Raw genomic sequence first — 15,691 nt, 5'->3', positions numbered from 1 at the left:
GCGTGCTCGGACAAGGGTCTGTTGTGGACTTGTGGGGGACCCCCACGCCGTTTTTTTTGGCATTGGGGGTTCCCCTTTAAGTCCATACCAGGCGGCGGGGCCAGCAACGTCTCCTTCGCGGGCCCCGCCTACCTGGAGACCCGCTCGAAATGAGCGGACTTTTCTCCGGGCGGGAAAAGTCCGCTCATTTCAAAAGTACGGCGGACTGGCATACACACGGCCGGATTGTCCGCCGAAATGCGAGTACGGCGGGCAGATTGATGTGCAACACGAAATTCTAAGTCCGCCGTACTGTCGGGTCAAAAAAGTATGCCGGAGGCTACACACGGGGGGATTGTTTGGCGGACTTGAGTTTGCCGGACTTTTCCACCGGATTGTTTGATCGTGTGTACGCTGCATAAGAGCAAAGATCTCAGCTAGAATTTTGGCATTGTTATTTAAAAGGGATATGGGACGGTAGGACCCACACTGTCTGCAGCTCCTCTTTGCCAGGTTTTGGTATAACCATGACCTGCGTAGCCCAAATGTCCCCTTTTCTTATTATTAACCCAATACCACCTCCAGCCCCCCCTTATCAACCATTAATAATAATGAGACCACACCTTCTCTTTGGAGTAAACTGGCCACAACAGCCTTTATTAACACAACCAATCATTTTTTTAACTCACTCCAAAGATAAATATGTATATACAACCATAAACAACATTTTAAACCAAAATCCAGTCTGGTGATCTCTGACGGTGACCCACTTTATAACCAAAAAACACCAACCTCACTGCGGTACCATTAACATAACCAGGCCTCCAGCTGTGACCGCTCGGAGACAACCAATTCCTGCAGTGAAACCTCCCCAGTATTCCGTCCACCATTCGGGAATACACCAGAGGGGCCCATATTACCGATGAGCCCCCCCCTCCCCCTTTTAGATCACCTCCATTTACCGCCACCGTCAAAGACCACTAGAAAGATAACGCTGCAGCCCCCAAAAGGGCCGTTTTCACTGTTTGGGACGACCAGGCATCTGCCCCTGAAAGAAAAAAAAGAAAAACAAAAACCAAGCCAGATACCGATAACCCTAATGCTCAAAAAAAAAAACACATTAGGGAGGGAGGGTGGGAAAGCTGCCTCCTCCTGTGAAATCCTCACGTGCACTGGCGCCACATTAGCTCCGCCCCCTTTTATATTGCTCCTCCCCTTGCTTACCACTCCCCTTTCTTACTTGTTGGTTCCTGGCACCAGGTCATGCCCGCCCCTCCATTACCCCTCCCCTTGGGGTCGGATCATTCCGTGGCTCCCTCTATTAGTGGCAGTGCTTCATTCATGGAGTCTGGAAGTTTCCCCAGTGTGAGAGAGTCTTGGAACGTCTCAAGGAGTTTAGGAGCCAGTTCTTCTATATGTGCCGGGTACCACTCTGGGGGAAGTCCTTCTGGGGCCTGGAGTTTTATTAGTCGGCAACAGGCATATGGCCGTAGTTACCTCCTCCAGTGTAATAGGTTTATCTAAAGGAAAGCTGCTGGGGGGGGGGGGGGGGGGTATTAAGTGTTGGGAAGTCAAGAGATTCAAAGAAGCCTAAGAAGGCCTGTTGGACGTATTGTTGTATAAGTTGCTGTAGAAATTCGGCAAAGGTCTGGTTAATAGTCAGAGCACCAGCAGTAGTTGACCCGTTTGGAAGTTGAATTTCCCCAACTGAATTATCCTGAAGGTCCGTATGGGCAGGATAGGCAAGGAGCCTACCATTTTTTTCCCCCCGTGCTCACAAATGCCAACAGAGAGGTATAGTTGTTGCTTCCTGGTCAAATCCACCATGTGAAGCTGGAGCTCCCCGATGAGCTTCCGTGAGCATACCTCTTGTCGCAGAGAAGGGGCTGCCCAAATGACGGGTGCGCGCCTCTTCTAACGTATCTTCTAGTGTATCTCTATCATTTAACGCGTGAAATATATGACCCCCTGTCTACCGCCTTAAAGACATCCCAGACGGGGCCCCCCCGGGGCTACAGAGTCCGTGTTATAGGACCAGCAATTGGACACGTTGGTCGGGATGAATTCGGAGATTTCCGACGTGGAGTTCCAGAGAGGACTGGGTCTCCAGGTCCGGAAACGACGGTCTGTGGCTCGCAGTCAAACCCGCTTGTATTATAGAGTGGTCAGAGACTGTTTGGGATAAGTATGCTACGGTCTGGACATAGGGTGGAAAGTCCCCGGTGGCCAGAGCATAGCCTATTCTGGAGAGAGTTGCATAAGACCTGGGCTGGCAGGAGAACACCTTGGCATTAGGATATTTCCAGCGCCACATAGCTACATATCCATAGTAGACACGGGCGCCGTCAATAAATCCGTTTCGTTCTGTTCCGTTACGGTTTGTATTAAAATTAATTCGTACTTCGTATTTCGCGTCCGAAATTCAATTTCAATTCGTACGAAATACAAATTGTCATTAGGTTCGTTAAATTGTACGAACGTTCTTTACGATGAATTTAAAGGCAAAAATATATATACCTCAATGTCGATGCTGATGGAAGTTTGTTTTTTTTTATCTGAAATTCCGTTGAAGAATTTCCTATCCGAAATACGAATTTTCGTTAGATGATGGGGCTCCCACCATCCCTGTGCTGTGCTGACTTCCTCCTGGGGCTGTACCTCTGCTGTGCATATGTGTTGTCACGAGGATCCTGCCAGCAGTGGTCAGTCTTGACCTTCCGCCGCGGGTGTGCGCGTGTGCGCGTTCGCGGGTGTGCGCGTGCGCGTCTGTGCGCATGCGCGTGCGCGCGTGTGTGCGCTCGTTGGCGCCAGGCGGGCTATTTAACTCAGTTGGTCACATCCGGTTCTTGCTGTCTGATCTACAGCGTGCGAGTACCCTGATTCTGAGAACCTGCCTTCTGTGACCTGTTGACCCGGCTTGTTTACCTACTGCTCCTGCTATCCGCCTGCATCTGACCTCGGCCTGCCTGACCTTCCTTCTGCTTGTTCCTTCGGTGCCTTGCTGCCTGCCCGTTTACCGACCCGGCTCGTCCGATCATCCACCTGCTTGATCCTTGGTACCTCTGCTGACCGCCTGACCTCCGACCCGGCTTGTCTGACTGCTCTGCTTCCAGCCTTCTGTTCCGGTGCCGTCTGCTGCTCTATCTCCAGTAGTGGTTCCAGCACCTGCCTGAAGTCCTACCTCTGCCAGAGTTCCTGCATTGGTGTCCTGGTTCAGCCTCTCTGCCTGCTGCTCTGCTTCAGCTTCCTGCACCTGCCTGCTGATCCAGTTTCCCTCCGATTCCAGCACTCCCTGATCCAGCTGTTGATCCTGCCAGACACTCGTGCCCCTCTTGACTCTTGTGTTACCTGTATACACTACCAGGGCCCTTGAGTCTGAGCCGCAAGAGAGGTCTCCTTCTGCAAGTCGGGCTCTACCACCAGGTACGTGACAGTTGTGCTCATTATGAGGGGCTCCCACCATCCCTGTGCTGTGCTAACTTCCTCCTGGGGCTGTACCTCTGCTGTGCATATTATGAGGGGCTCCCACCATCCCTGTGCTATGCTCATTATGAGGGGCTCCCACCATCCCTGTGCTGTGCTGACTTCCTCCTGGGGCTGCACCTCTGTGCTCATTATGAGGGGCTCCCACCATCCCTGTGCTATGCTCATTATGAGGGGCTCCCACCATCCCTGTGCCTTGCTGACTTCCTCCTGGGGCTGCACCTCTGTGCTCATTATGAGGGGCTCCCACCATCCCTGTGCTATGCTCATTATGAGGGGCCCCCACCATCCCTGTGCTGTGCTGACTTCCTCCTGGGGCTGTACCTCTGCTGTGCTCATTATGAGGGGCTCCCACCATCCCTGTGCTGTGCTGACTTCCTCCTGGGGCTGTACCTCTGCTGTGCATATTATGAGGGGCTCCCACCATCCCTGTGCTATGCTCATTATGAGGGGCTCCCACCATCCCTGTGCTGTGCTGACTTCCTCCTGGGGCTGCACCTCTGTGCTCATTATGAGGGGCTCCCACCATCCCTGTGCTATGCTCATTATGAGGGGCTCCCACCATCCCTGTGCTGTGCTGACTTCCTCCTGGGGCTGCACCTCTGTGCTCATTATGAGGGGCTCCCACCATCCCTGTGCTATGCTCATTATGAGGTTATGAGGGGCTCCCACCATCCCTGTGCTGTGCTGACTTCCTCCTGGGGCTGTACCTCTGCTGTGCTCATTATGAGGGGCTCCCACCATCCCTGTGCTGTGCTGACTTCCTCCTGGGGATTTCGTAAAACAAAAAGTTTGTATTTCGTTAAAAAAAATTCGGAACGCATGGCAAATTCGTATTTTCGGATCCTCCCCGAACGTATGAATTTAGGGAAATTCTTACGAGTTTGAGATTCGCACAAAACGAATCGCACATGTCTAATCCATAGGCGCTGCACCACATAGAAAATAATTTAGATTTAGACTGTAAAGGTCTCAACCTATCCAAGGTAGGGTTGCCACATCACCCCTTTAATCCAGGACACGCATTAATCTACACGGGCTCTGTGGCTGATTAAGGTGACAATTAAACTCCCTTGGTGGCTTATCTGCATTAAATCAGCCTCGGGAACCCGTGTAATTCATATGTGTCCTGGATTAAAGGGATGATGTGGCAAACCCTAATCCAAGGCCGGCTGCAACACAGAGTTATAATTCCCCAAGGATGAGCATGGGGCAGCTAGGTAAGGAGGCAAAATGTACACTGAGATCAGCAAATACCGCAGCCGTGACCCGGAAGGGGGGAGACCAAGACCAAAATAAGGGGGGTTCCATGTACGGTTGCATGTAAGATAATATATCGTCCCTTAGGCCGCGTACACACGGGCGGATTGTCTGCCCAACTAAGTTCGTCAGACAATCCGACAGACAGTCCGTCCAAACTTTTGAATGAACGGACTTGCCCACACACGGCACTTTTTAAGCGGACTAATACAGCGGACTAAGTCCGCCATACAATCCGCTCTACTTTTGAAATGAACGGACTCGCCCACACACGCGGAGGAAAGTCCGCTCATTTCGAGCACGTCTCCAGGTAGGCGGGGCCCGCGAAGGGGACGTCGCTGGCCCCGCCGCCTTGTATGGACTTAAAGGGGAACCCCAACGCTGGAAAAAATCGGCGTGGGGGTCCCCCCTAAGTCCACAACAGACCCTCGTCCGAGCACGCTACCCGGCCGGCCAGGAAAGGAGGGCGAGCGAGCGCCCCCCCCCCCCCTCCTGAGCCGTACCAGGCCGCGTGCCCTCAACATGGGGGGTGCCTTGGGGAAGGGGGGGCCGCGCGGCCCCCCCACCCCAAGGCACCTTGTCCCCATGTTGATGAGGACAAGGGCCTCTTCCCGACAACCCTGGCCGTTGGTTGTCGGGGTCTGCGGGCGGGGGGCTTATCGGAATCCGGGAGCCCCCTTTAATAAGGGGGCCCCCGGATACCGGCCCCCCACCCTATGTGAATGAGTATGGGGTATAATGTACCCCTACCCATTCACCTGTAAAATAAAAGTACCAAAAAAAAACACAACACACGAGATAAAATACTTTATTGCACAGCTCCGGGGGTCTTCCGTCTTCGGGGGTCTTCTCGCCGGACTCCTCCGCTATCTTCTTGTAGCTCTTTTGCTAGCGGAGGAGTCCGGCTTTCTTACTCCCCGCCGCCGGCCTCTTCTCCCGACTTCGGGGGTCTTGTCCCCCTCTTCGGTTCTTCTGCCGGGCCACCGCGCCTTCTTATAGCTCTTTTACAAATAAAACGATCACGGCTTCCCAGCCAAGGTGGCGCCGTTAATTTGAATGCAGAGGCCAGGCGTGATGTCATAACATCACGCCTGGCCTCCGAAAGATCATAGAAACTACGGGGACCATCTGGTCCGCCGGAAATCTCTATGGTATCATCCGAGGGCCGGCAGATCCTGTGACCGACTCACCGATGGAAGCGGTGAGTCGGTAGAAGCACCGGAGGGCGAAGGGAGGGGCCGCCGCCCGTAAGAGCGATCAAGCACTGGAACAGCCGCTATGATCGTTCTTATGATGCCGGCTGAAAATGCCGATATCTGAATGAATACCGCCACAAAGCCCATGACGTCATATGACGTAGCTTGGGCGCCAAGTGGTTAAAAGTCCCACCCACCAAAGGGGGGGGGGGTTTGGTTTTTTTTGCTATAAAGACATGGATAATCGAGTTTAGGGTTGAAGGATCTTGACTGGCCTGACCTCAACCCCATAGAACGCCTTTGGGATGAATTTGATCCACTTCTTCTCGTCCAACATCACCGCCTGACCTCACAAATGGTCTCCTGGAAGAATGGTCAAACATTTCCCATAGACACCCTCCTAAACCTTGTGGACGGCCTTCCCAGAGGAGTTGGAAGCTGTTATGGAGGACCAACCCAAGATTGAACCCTACGGACTAAGACTGGGATGCCATTAAAGGTCGTGTGCGTGTAAAGGCAGGCGTCCCAATACTTAAGGTCATACAAGGTAAGTCCTGATACTTTTAACAATATAGTGTATGTCTGTATATAGATATATATAAACAAACACACACACAGGCGTGGGCGCTTCAATTTTGAGGTGCACACCTTAAGGTAGGTGGCTTCACACACCCGTCTACACACCATTCATTGTTATCTCACACAGGGAGGGGGAGGGGATAATGAAGAAAATTGCTACCTCTACGTCCTCGGTCTGGGATATCTCCAGGAAAACCTTTGTTTCCTACTGCCGGGAAGAGTCACCTCCTGCCCATTGTCTTCTTTGCGGTGCGTTGACATCGGTTGAGTTGTAAAAGACGTTACTAACAACAAACGTGGGACCAGATCTCCTCGGAGTCTAGCCGTGGTACTTCTTCTTATGTGAGGTTCATCCCACGGTAAAAGAATTGGGTCTCCACACCGCCGGTCAACAGTCCAGATTGAGTTTTATTCCAGAAAGGGTCAAGGAGGTCCTTCAGAGGTCCTTCAGAGGTCCTTCCCCGGGGCTTCCCAAACCAGCTGCTGGTGGGATGATCTGAGGAAGATCATTACGTTGGATAAAATCCTCTTCAAGGTCCATTCGTTATTCCCGAATCCCGATACGTTGTTTCCTACTGCATGCCCTGATGGTGGACCTCCAAAATGCGTTGGATGGTCCTTTTATTGTTTCTTTAGCCGCGTACACACGGGGCGGACTGTCTGGCCAACTTAGTCCGTCAGACAATCCGACGGACAGTCCATCATACTTTCGAATGAACGGACTTGCCCACACACGGCACTTTTTGAGCGGACTAATACGGCGTACTAAGTCCGCCATACTATCCGCCCTACTTTTGAAATGAACGGACTCGCCCACACACGCGGAGGAAAGTCCGCTCATTTCGAGCACGTCTCAAGGTAGGCGGGGCCCGCGAAGGAGACGTCGCTGGCCCCGCCGCCTGGTATGGACTTAAAGGGGAACCCCAAAGCCGAAAAAAATCGGCGTGGGGGTTCCCCCCAAGTCCACAACAGACCCTTGTCCGAGCACGCTACCCGGCCGGCCAGAAAAGGGGGGCGAGCGAGCGCCCCCCCTCCTGAGCCGTACCAGGCCGCGTGCCCTCAACATGCGGGGGTGCCGCGCGGCCCCCCCCCACCCGAAAGCACCTTGTCCCCATGTTGATGAGGACAAGGGCCTCTTCCCGACAACCCTGGCCGTTGGTTGTCGGGGTCTGCGGGCGGGGGGCTTATCGGAATCCGGGAGCCCCCTTTAATAAGGGGGCCCCCGGATACCGGCCCCCCACCCTATGTGAATGAGTATGGGGTACAATGTACCCCTACCCATTCACCTGTAAAATAAAAGTACAAAAAAAAACCACTTTATTGCACAGCTCCGGGGGTCTTCCGTCTTCGGGGGTCTTCTCGCCGGACTCCTCCGCTATCTTCTTGTAGCTCTTTTGCTAGCGGAGGAGTCCGGCTTTCTTCCTCGCCGCCGGCCTCTTCTCCCGACTTCGGGGGTCTTGTCCCCCTCTTCGGTTCTTCTGCCGGGCCACCGCGCCTTCTTATAGCTCTTTTACAGGCGGTGGCCCGGTCTTCTGTCGCCGCCGCCGCCGCCTTCCGTTCTTCTTCTTCTTCTCCTGGAGATGTTGCCTCGACGATCTCTTCGGCCGGAATGCCAGGGCCGCGCTCCGCTGCCACTTATATAGGGACAAGGGGCGGTGTCACATGGCTTTATGTCACATGGCTTTATGTCACATGGGTTGGTGTCACATGGTGACCCCGCCCCCTTACGATGTCATAGTCCCCATGTGACATCAACCCATGTGACCAACCCATGTGACATAAAGCCATGTGACACCGCCCCTTGTCCCTATATAAGTGGCCGCGCAGCGCGTCCCTGGCATTGTGGCCGGATAGAGCGTCGTGTCAACATCTCCTGGAGAAGAAGAAGAAGAAGAAGAACAGGCGGCGGCGGTGGCGACAGAAGACCGGGCCACCGCCTGTAAAAGAGCTATAAGAAGGCGCGGTGGCCCGGCAGAAGAACCGAAGAGGGGGACAAGACCCCCGAAGTCGGGAGAAGAGGCCGGCGGCGGGGAGGAAGAAAGCCGGACTCCTCCGCTAGCAAAAGAGCTACAAGAAGATAGCGGAGGAGTCCGGCGAGAAGACCCCCGAAGACGGAAGACCCCCGGAGCTGTGCAATAAAGTATTTTATCTCGTGTGTTGTGTTTTTTTTTGGTACTTTTATTTTACAGGTGAATGGGTAGGGGTACATTGTACCCCATACTCATTCACATAGGGTGGGGGGCCGGTATCCGGGGGCCCCCTTATTAAAGGGGGCTCCCGGATTCCGATAAGCCCCCCGCCCGCAGACCCCGACAACCAACGGCCAGGGTTGTCGGGAAGAGGCCCTTGTCCTCATCAACATGGGGACAAGGTGCTTTGGGGTGGGGGGGCCGCGCGGCCCCCCCTTCCCCAAGGCACCCCCCCATGTTGAGGGCACGCGGCCTGGTACGGCTCAGGAGGGGGGGGCGCTCGCTCGCCCCCCTTTCCTGGCCGGCCGGGTAGCGTGCTTGGACAAGGGTCTGTTGTGGACTTGGGGGGACCCCCACGCCGATTTTTTTCGGTGTTGGGGTTCCACTTTAAGTCCATACCAGGCGGCGGGGCCAGCGACGCCTCCTTCGCGGGCCCCGCCTACCTGGAGACCCGCTCGAAATGAGCGGACTTTTCTCCGGGCGGGAAAAGCCCGCTCATTTCAAAAGTACGGCGGACTGGCATACACACGGCCGGATTGTCCGCCGAAATGCGAGTCCGACGGACAGTATTACGAACATTCCGAAATACTTAGTCCGCCAGACTGCACGCTGAAAAAGTCCGCTGAAGCCCACACACGAGCGGACTGTCCGCTGAAATGTGTTTCGGCGGACTAAGTAGGCCAGACAGTCCGCCCGTGTGTACGCGGCTTTTGACCCTTACTGGAATACAATTGTATCTGGACTATTGAGCGGGGGACGGAACTAGAACCTTCGGGGCTCCAGTGCAAGAAACCATAAAGGAGCCCCCTGACTGCTCGGGGTCTTTCCGTCAGTCCCAGGGCCCTTTCCTCAGGCTCCGAGCCATGGGGCCCTTCCCATTGATTTACTTTGCTCCCGTCGCCCCCTTTATAAGCCCACTGGTGCCACTTATCGTGCAACTTGCGATGCGAAAAGTCACATGATCAGTCAAAACACATTAACTTCAGAGGGGGTAAAGAGTCGGTGCCGGGACTAGGTCATCTAGAGCCCAGGGCCAACATGCCAAACTGCCACCCCCCCACCCCCCATCCCAAGATGTATGAGCATTATATGTCAGCAAAACTCCCCCCTAAGCATAAATCTCCCCTCCTCTCCTGCTAAAATACCCCCTCTCAGCACAAATATTTGCCCATCCCCTAACCTCCCCCCCTAAAAAGAGTTCACCCCTCCTAGCACAAATCCTCTACCCCTAAAATGATTTCCCCTCCTAGTACACACCCCCCCACTTCAAATGCCCCCCTCCCAGCACAAATTCTCCCCAGGAAAAATCGTCTTCCTTCCACCCCCTCCCCCAGCTCCAATCCCCCCCCCTCAAGCACAATTCACCCCTCCTAGCACAAATGTTCTAGCTCTAAAATTTTCACCCTTAGTACCCATCTTCTCTCCCCCTACTTCAAATGCCCCCCTCCCAGGACAAATCTTTGTTCTCCAATCCCCCCCCCCCAACACAGATTCCCCTCCCCCCTCAATCATCACTCTTAGCACTCCCCCAAACGTCCCCTTCTAGAACAATACTTACCCCTCTACCTCCGCCCAAATCTCCCATCCCAACACAAATCCCCTTTCCCCCTAAATCATCACTCTTAGCACCCCCCCCCAAACTTCCCCTTCTAAAACAATACTTACCCCTCTACCACCGCCCAAATCTCCCATCCCAACACAAATCCCTGTAAATAATCGCTCTTAGCCCCCCCAAATTTCCCCTCCCAGAACAATATTTACCCCCTGCCTCCCCCCAAATCCCCCCTCCCAACATAAATCCCCCACAAATCTCCACTCTTAGCATTCCCCCCCCCCAAATTCCCCCTCCTAGAACAATACTTACTCCCTGCCTCCCCCCAAATCCCCCCTCCCAACACAAATCCCTGTAAATTACAACTCCTAGCACCCCCCCCAATTTACCCTCCTAGAACAATACTTACCCCCTGCCTCCCCCCAAATCCCCCCTCCCAGCACAAATCCCCCCAAAAATCTCCACTCTTAGCACTCCCCCACCCTCCACTTTCCCCTCCTAGAACAATACTTACTCCCTGCCTCCCTCCAAATCCCCCCTCCCAACACAAATCCCTGTAAATGACAACTCCTAGCACCCCCCCCATTTCCCTTCCTAGAACAATACTTACCCCCAAATCCCCCCTCCCAACATAAATCCCCCAAAAATCTCCACTCTTAGCACTCTCCCCCCCAAAATACCCCTCCTAGAACAATACTTACTCCCTGCCTCCCCCCAAATCCCCACTCCCAACACAAATCCCTGTAAATTACAACTCCTAGCCCCCCCCCCCCCCAATTTCCCCTCCTAGAACAATGCTTACCCCCAAATCTCCCCTCCCAACATAAATCCTCCCAAAAATCTCCCCTCTTAGCACCCCCCCCCCACAAATTCCCCCTCCTAGAACAATACTTACTCTCTGCCTCCTCCCAAATCTCCCATCCCAACACAAATCCCTGTAAATGACAACTCCTACCACCCCATCCAATTTCCCATCCTAGAACAATACTTACCCCCTGCCTCCCCCCAAATCCCCCCTCCCAACATAAATCCCTGTAAATTACAACTCCTAGCACCCCCCCCCCCCAATTTCCCCTCCTTGAACAATACCCCCTGCCTCCCCCCAAATCTCCCCTCCCAACATAAATCCCCCCCAAAAATCTCTGCTCTTAGCACTCCCCCCCTCCAATTCCCCCTCCTGGAACAATACTTACCCCTTGCCTCTGCCCAAATCCCCCCTCCCAACACAAATCCCTGTAAATCACAACTCCTTACACCCCACCTCAATTTCCCCTCATAGAACAATACTTATCCCCTGCCTCCCCCCCAATTCCCCTCCCAACACAAATCCCTGTAAATTACATCTCCTAGCACCCCCCCCCCCAAATTCCCCTCCTAGAACAATACTTACCCCCTGCCTCCCCCCAAGTCTCCCATCCCAACAAAAATCCCCAATCTTAGCCCCCACCCCACCCCCAAATTTCCGCTCCTACAACAAATTCTTACCCCCTGCCTCCCCCCCGAATTTCCCCTTCAAACACAAATCCCCTCCCCCCAATCTCTTTGTGGCGCCCCACCCACCTCACATTATACCTTAGTGCCTAGGGCAGCCACCCGTTGTCCTGGCCCCTGGGTGCCGTCCTAATCAATGCGACTCAAGTTGCAGCAACACACAAAAAAAAAGTTCCTACACTACTTTTCTGCAACTTTGGTGCCATAGACGGCAATGTTAAATCACAAAAGTCGCAAGGAAATCGCAAGCAAGTCGCAGGGAAGTCACAAGGAAATCACAGGACTTCTCACGGTCCTGCAGCAGGACCCTTTCACATGTTCTGCTGCAGGCCCCCTTCCTGCTATCTTGAGACCCCCCCCTCCCCCCCCGGCACTAATGCGACCTTTGCGACCCTGGTAGTTCCGGCACTGATTCACACGGACACCATTATATTACTAGTGGATAAAAACAGCAGTTAAAACAACATAGTGGGTTCTTTTAAAAGCAGAAAATACATGTTGAGGGGTTCCATAGGGTTCTAATCCTTCTACTCTCCATCCAACATTGTAAAAGGTAGATATATACAGTACAGACCCAAACCATAATTCACGTGGACTCAACAAGACCTTGGGTCAAGGGTTCACCCATGGTAGATGTGACGTATTTGGTACTTTGTTGTCTTGGTGTCTCTCCAACAAGACAATAAAAGAGACCAGAAGAATAAATTACACAATCAAAATTGGGGGAACCGAAAGATTAGCCCAGTTGGAGGCACGTCCTCCATTCTCCGGTAAACCCTTCGCCATCCTCCCATCTAGATATACGTTGATAAGAAGGGGGTCTAGGCACTGCTTGTATTTTGTAAAATTTGTATTAAGTAAACACGAGAAAATAAATAACAATTAAATGCAAACCAATTAAATAAAATTGTACATTTCTGTGACTGGTTGACCAACAAAAGTTGATCCAGCCAAGACTCGTTGGACTAATCATGGAACGATAGGAAGAGACATAAGGGTTACAAAGTCTTGGGTTGAGTAAAAGCCAATGGAGGTAGAGAGGAACGAGTCTGGAAAATTCATGAGGACTCAACAAGACCTTGGGGCAATTCAATTCAATTCAATTCATGAGGACTCAACAAGACCTTGAACCTTGGGGTTCATCCATGGTAGATGCGACGTATCTGGTACTTTGTTGTCTTGGTGTCTCTCCAACAAGACAATAAAAGAGACCAGAAGAATAAATTACACAATCAAAATTGGGGGAACCGAAAGATTAGCCCAGTTGGAGGCATGTCCTCCATTCTCCGGTAAACCCTTCGCCATCCTCCCATCTAGATATACGTTGATAAGAAGGGGGTCTAGGCACTGCTTGTATTTTGTAAAATTTGTATTAAGTAAACACGAGAAAATAAATAACAATTAAATGCAAACCAATTAAATAAAATTGTACATTTCTGTGACTGGTTGACCAACAAAAGTTGATCCAGCCAAGACTCGTTGGACTAATCATGGAACGATAGGAAGAGACATAAGGGTTACAAAGTCTTGGGTTGAGTAAAAGCCAATGGAGGTAGAGAGGAACGAGTCTGGAAAATTCATGAGGACTCAACAAGACCTTGGGGCAATTCAATTCAATTCAATTCATGAGGACTCAACAAGACCTTGAACCTTGGGGTTCATCCATGGTAGATGCGACGTATCTGGTACTTTGTTGTCTTGGTGTCTCTCCAACAAGACAATAAAAGAGACCAGAAGAATAAATTACACAATCAAAATTGGGGGAACCGAAAGATTAGCCCAGTTGGAGGCACGTCCTCCATTCTCCGGTAAACCCTTCGCCATCCTCCCATCTAGATATACTTTGATGAGAAGGGAGTCTAGGCACTGCTTGTTTTTTTGTAAAATTTGTATTAAGTAAACACGAGAAAATAAATAACAATTAAATGCAAACCAATTAAATAAAATTGTACATTTCTGTGACTGGTTGACCAACAAAAGTTGATCCGGCCAAGACTCGTTGGACTAATCATGGAACGATAGGAAGAGATATATAAAGATTACAAAGTCTTGAGTTGAGTAAAAGCCAATAGAGGTAGAGAGGAACGAGTCTGGAAAATTCATGAGGAGAGGACTCAACAAGACCTTGGGGCAAGGGTTCACCCATGGTAGATGTGACGTATCTGGTACTTTGTTGTCTTGGTGTCTCTCCAACAAGACAATAAAAGAGACCAGAAGAATAAATGACACCATCAAAATTGGGGGAACCGAAAGATTAGCCCAGTTGGGGGCACGTCTTCCATTCTCCGGTAAACCCTTCACCATTCTCCCACCTAGATGTACGTTGATAAGAAGGGGTCTAGGCACTGCTTGTTTTTTGTAAAAATTTGTATTAAGTAAACACGAGAAAATAAATAACAATTAAATGCAAACCAATTAAATAAAATTGTACATTTCTGTGACTGGTTGACCAACAAAAGTTGATCCGGCCAAGACTCGTTGGACTAATCATGGAACGATAGGAAGAGACATAAAGGTTACAAAGTCTTGGGTTAAGTAAAAGCCAATGGAGGTAGAGAGGAACGAGTCTGGAAAATTGGGCAAAGCGACCGGTATACTGTACATCCGGTCCCAGTCTCACCTTCTTGATGGACCAAGATTATCTGTTCCAATGTCCACCGTGATATTGGTGTAGAGCGGGAGAAGCTCCTTGGACAGCAGTTTATACTCGAGGGTGTTTAGACCGTCTTGTCTCCAAGCCTCATTTGTCTGTGTCAGAAGCTGGAACCGTTGCGGGTTTTGCTTGTTCCCTTGGTCCGGATCGTGCTTTATCATTTTATACCTTCCTACGAGGACCGACGGCCGAGATATCTGCATGCCGCAGATTTGAATTCGAGACGCTAAGTCGTCGTCCTCGCCGCCCCAGCCCCAGTAAGAGTTAGAAAATCCGTTAACTTTTTCATACTGCTCGGGAGTCATCGCGGAGACGCCCCCGAAGCAGGACTCGTAGGGCAGAACGTAATTAAACTTGTCTACGGCGACAGAAGCGTGTTTGGGGAACTCGGCGCAGGTGTACAGGTTGCGGTCGTCTTCGGGGATGAGGTCCACGTCATGGAAGAACAAGCAGTCCCAGGCTTCGTCCTTCATGGCTTCTTTAAAGCCGACGTTCATGAGTTTAGCGCGGTTAAAAGTGAAGCTGCCCGCTTGGTGGACGACGTAGATGCCGTAGTTCAGCTGTTGGCGCTGCAAGAACGGATGCAAATTGTACAAGAGGTATCTAAGGTGGACCTCTCTGTTCCGGTGAGGGATGATGATGGCGGTCTTCTTTTTGGAGATGCAGTCGGGGGGCTCGTAGCGGCCTCCTTGGGTCACATTGGGGTTCTCCTGTATCACGTCTTCCAGTCTGTGGGACTTCGGAAAGTGGACATGGATTGGCCCTTGTAAATATGGCGAGGTCGCCGGGCAAGGCTCCGTTTCATTTTTTCCTGGACTCACGGGGTCTATGATCGTCTTCTGGTCTTCTTTGAGGTACAGGTAGGCTATGACCCCCAGGTGGGCACAGCCAAGGAGCATCAGGCAATATATATTCCTGGAGGTCATTTGGCAGTTCTCTCCGACCCAGGTTCCAAAATCCGACAGGTAGATACGGAGAACCCTGATGTCTACAGTCAGGCAGACAGCAAGTTTGTGTTTCTACCTCAAACCTTGCAAAGCTTCTTATTGTTTTCTTATGTGGTGTGCAGACAATTACCTCTGATATAGAGATTAGATGTCCCCAGGCAGAAACTTCCAACCATAATCAGGTTTGACTAGGGTTGCCACCTTTTCTTCAAGTCCAAACCAAACATTTTGGCAGAGCACAGCAATTTGCATAAACTGTACAAATATATATTGCTATTAAATAACATCTCTAATCATATGAAGTTCATAACAAGAGTTGCCCTTTACATCCGAGCCCACAGAGTCCCCTTTCACTGTAAGGG

General features: G+C 51.6%; 1 pseudogene; it reads right to left on the bottom strand.

The window, feature by feature from the left end:
• Positions 1–14,235: 14,235 nt before the first annotated feature.
• LOC143942034 (beta-1,4-galactosyltransferase 3 pseudogene) lies at positions 14,236–15,353 on the bottom strand (annotated as a pseudogene).
• Positions 15,354–15,691: the final 338 nt, after the last annotated feature.

This window comes from Lithobates pipiens, unplaced genomic scaffold (assembly GCF_037356315.1).
Source record: "Lithobates pipiens isolate NorthernLeopardFrog02 unplaced genomic scaffold, aLitPip1_a1.2 Scaffold_30, whole genome shotgun sequence".
NCBI lineage: Eukaryota > Metazoa > Chordata > Amphibia > Anura > Ranidae > Lithobates > Lithobates pipiens.
Note: the sequence above shows the minus strand (reverse complement) of the source record. Positions and strands in the feature narration are given on the sequence as shown.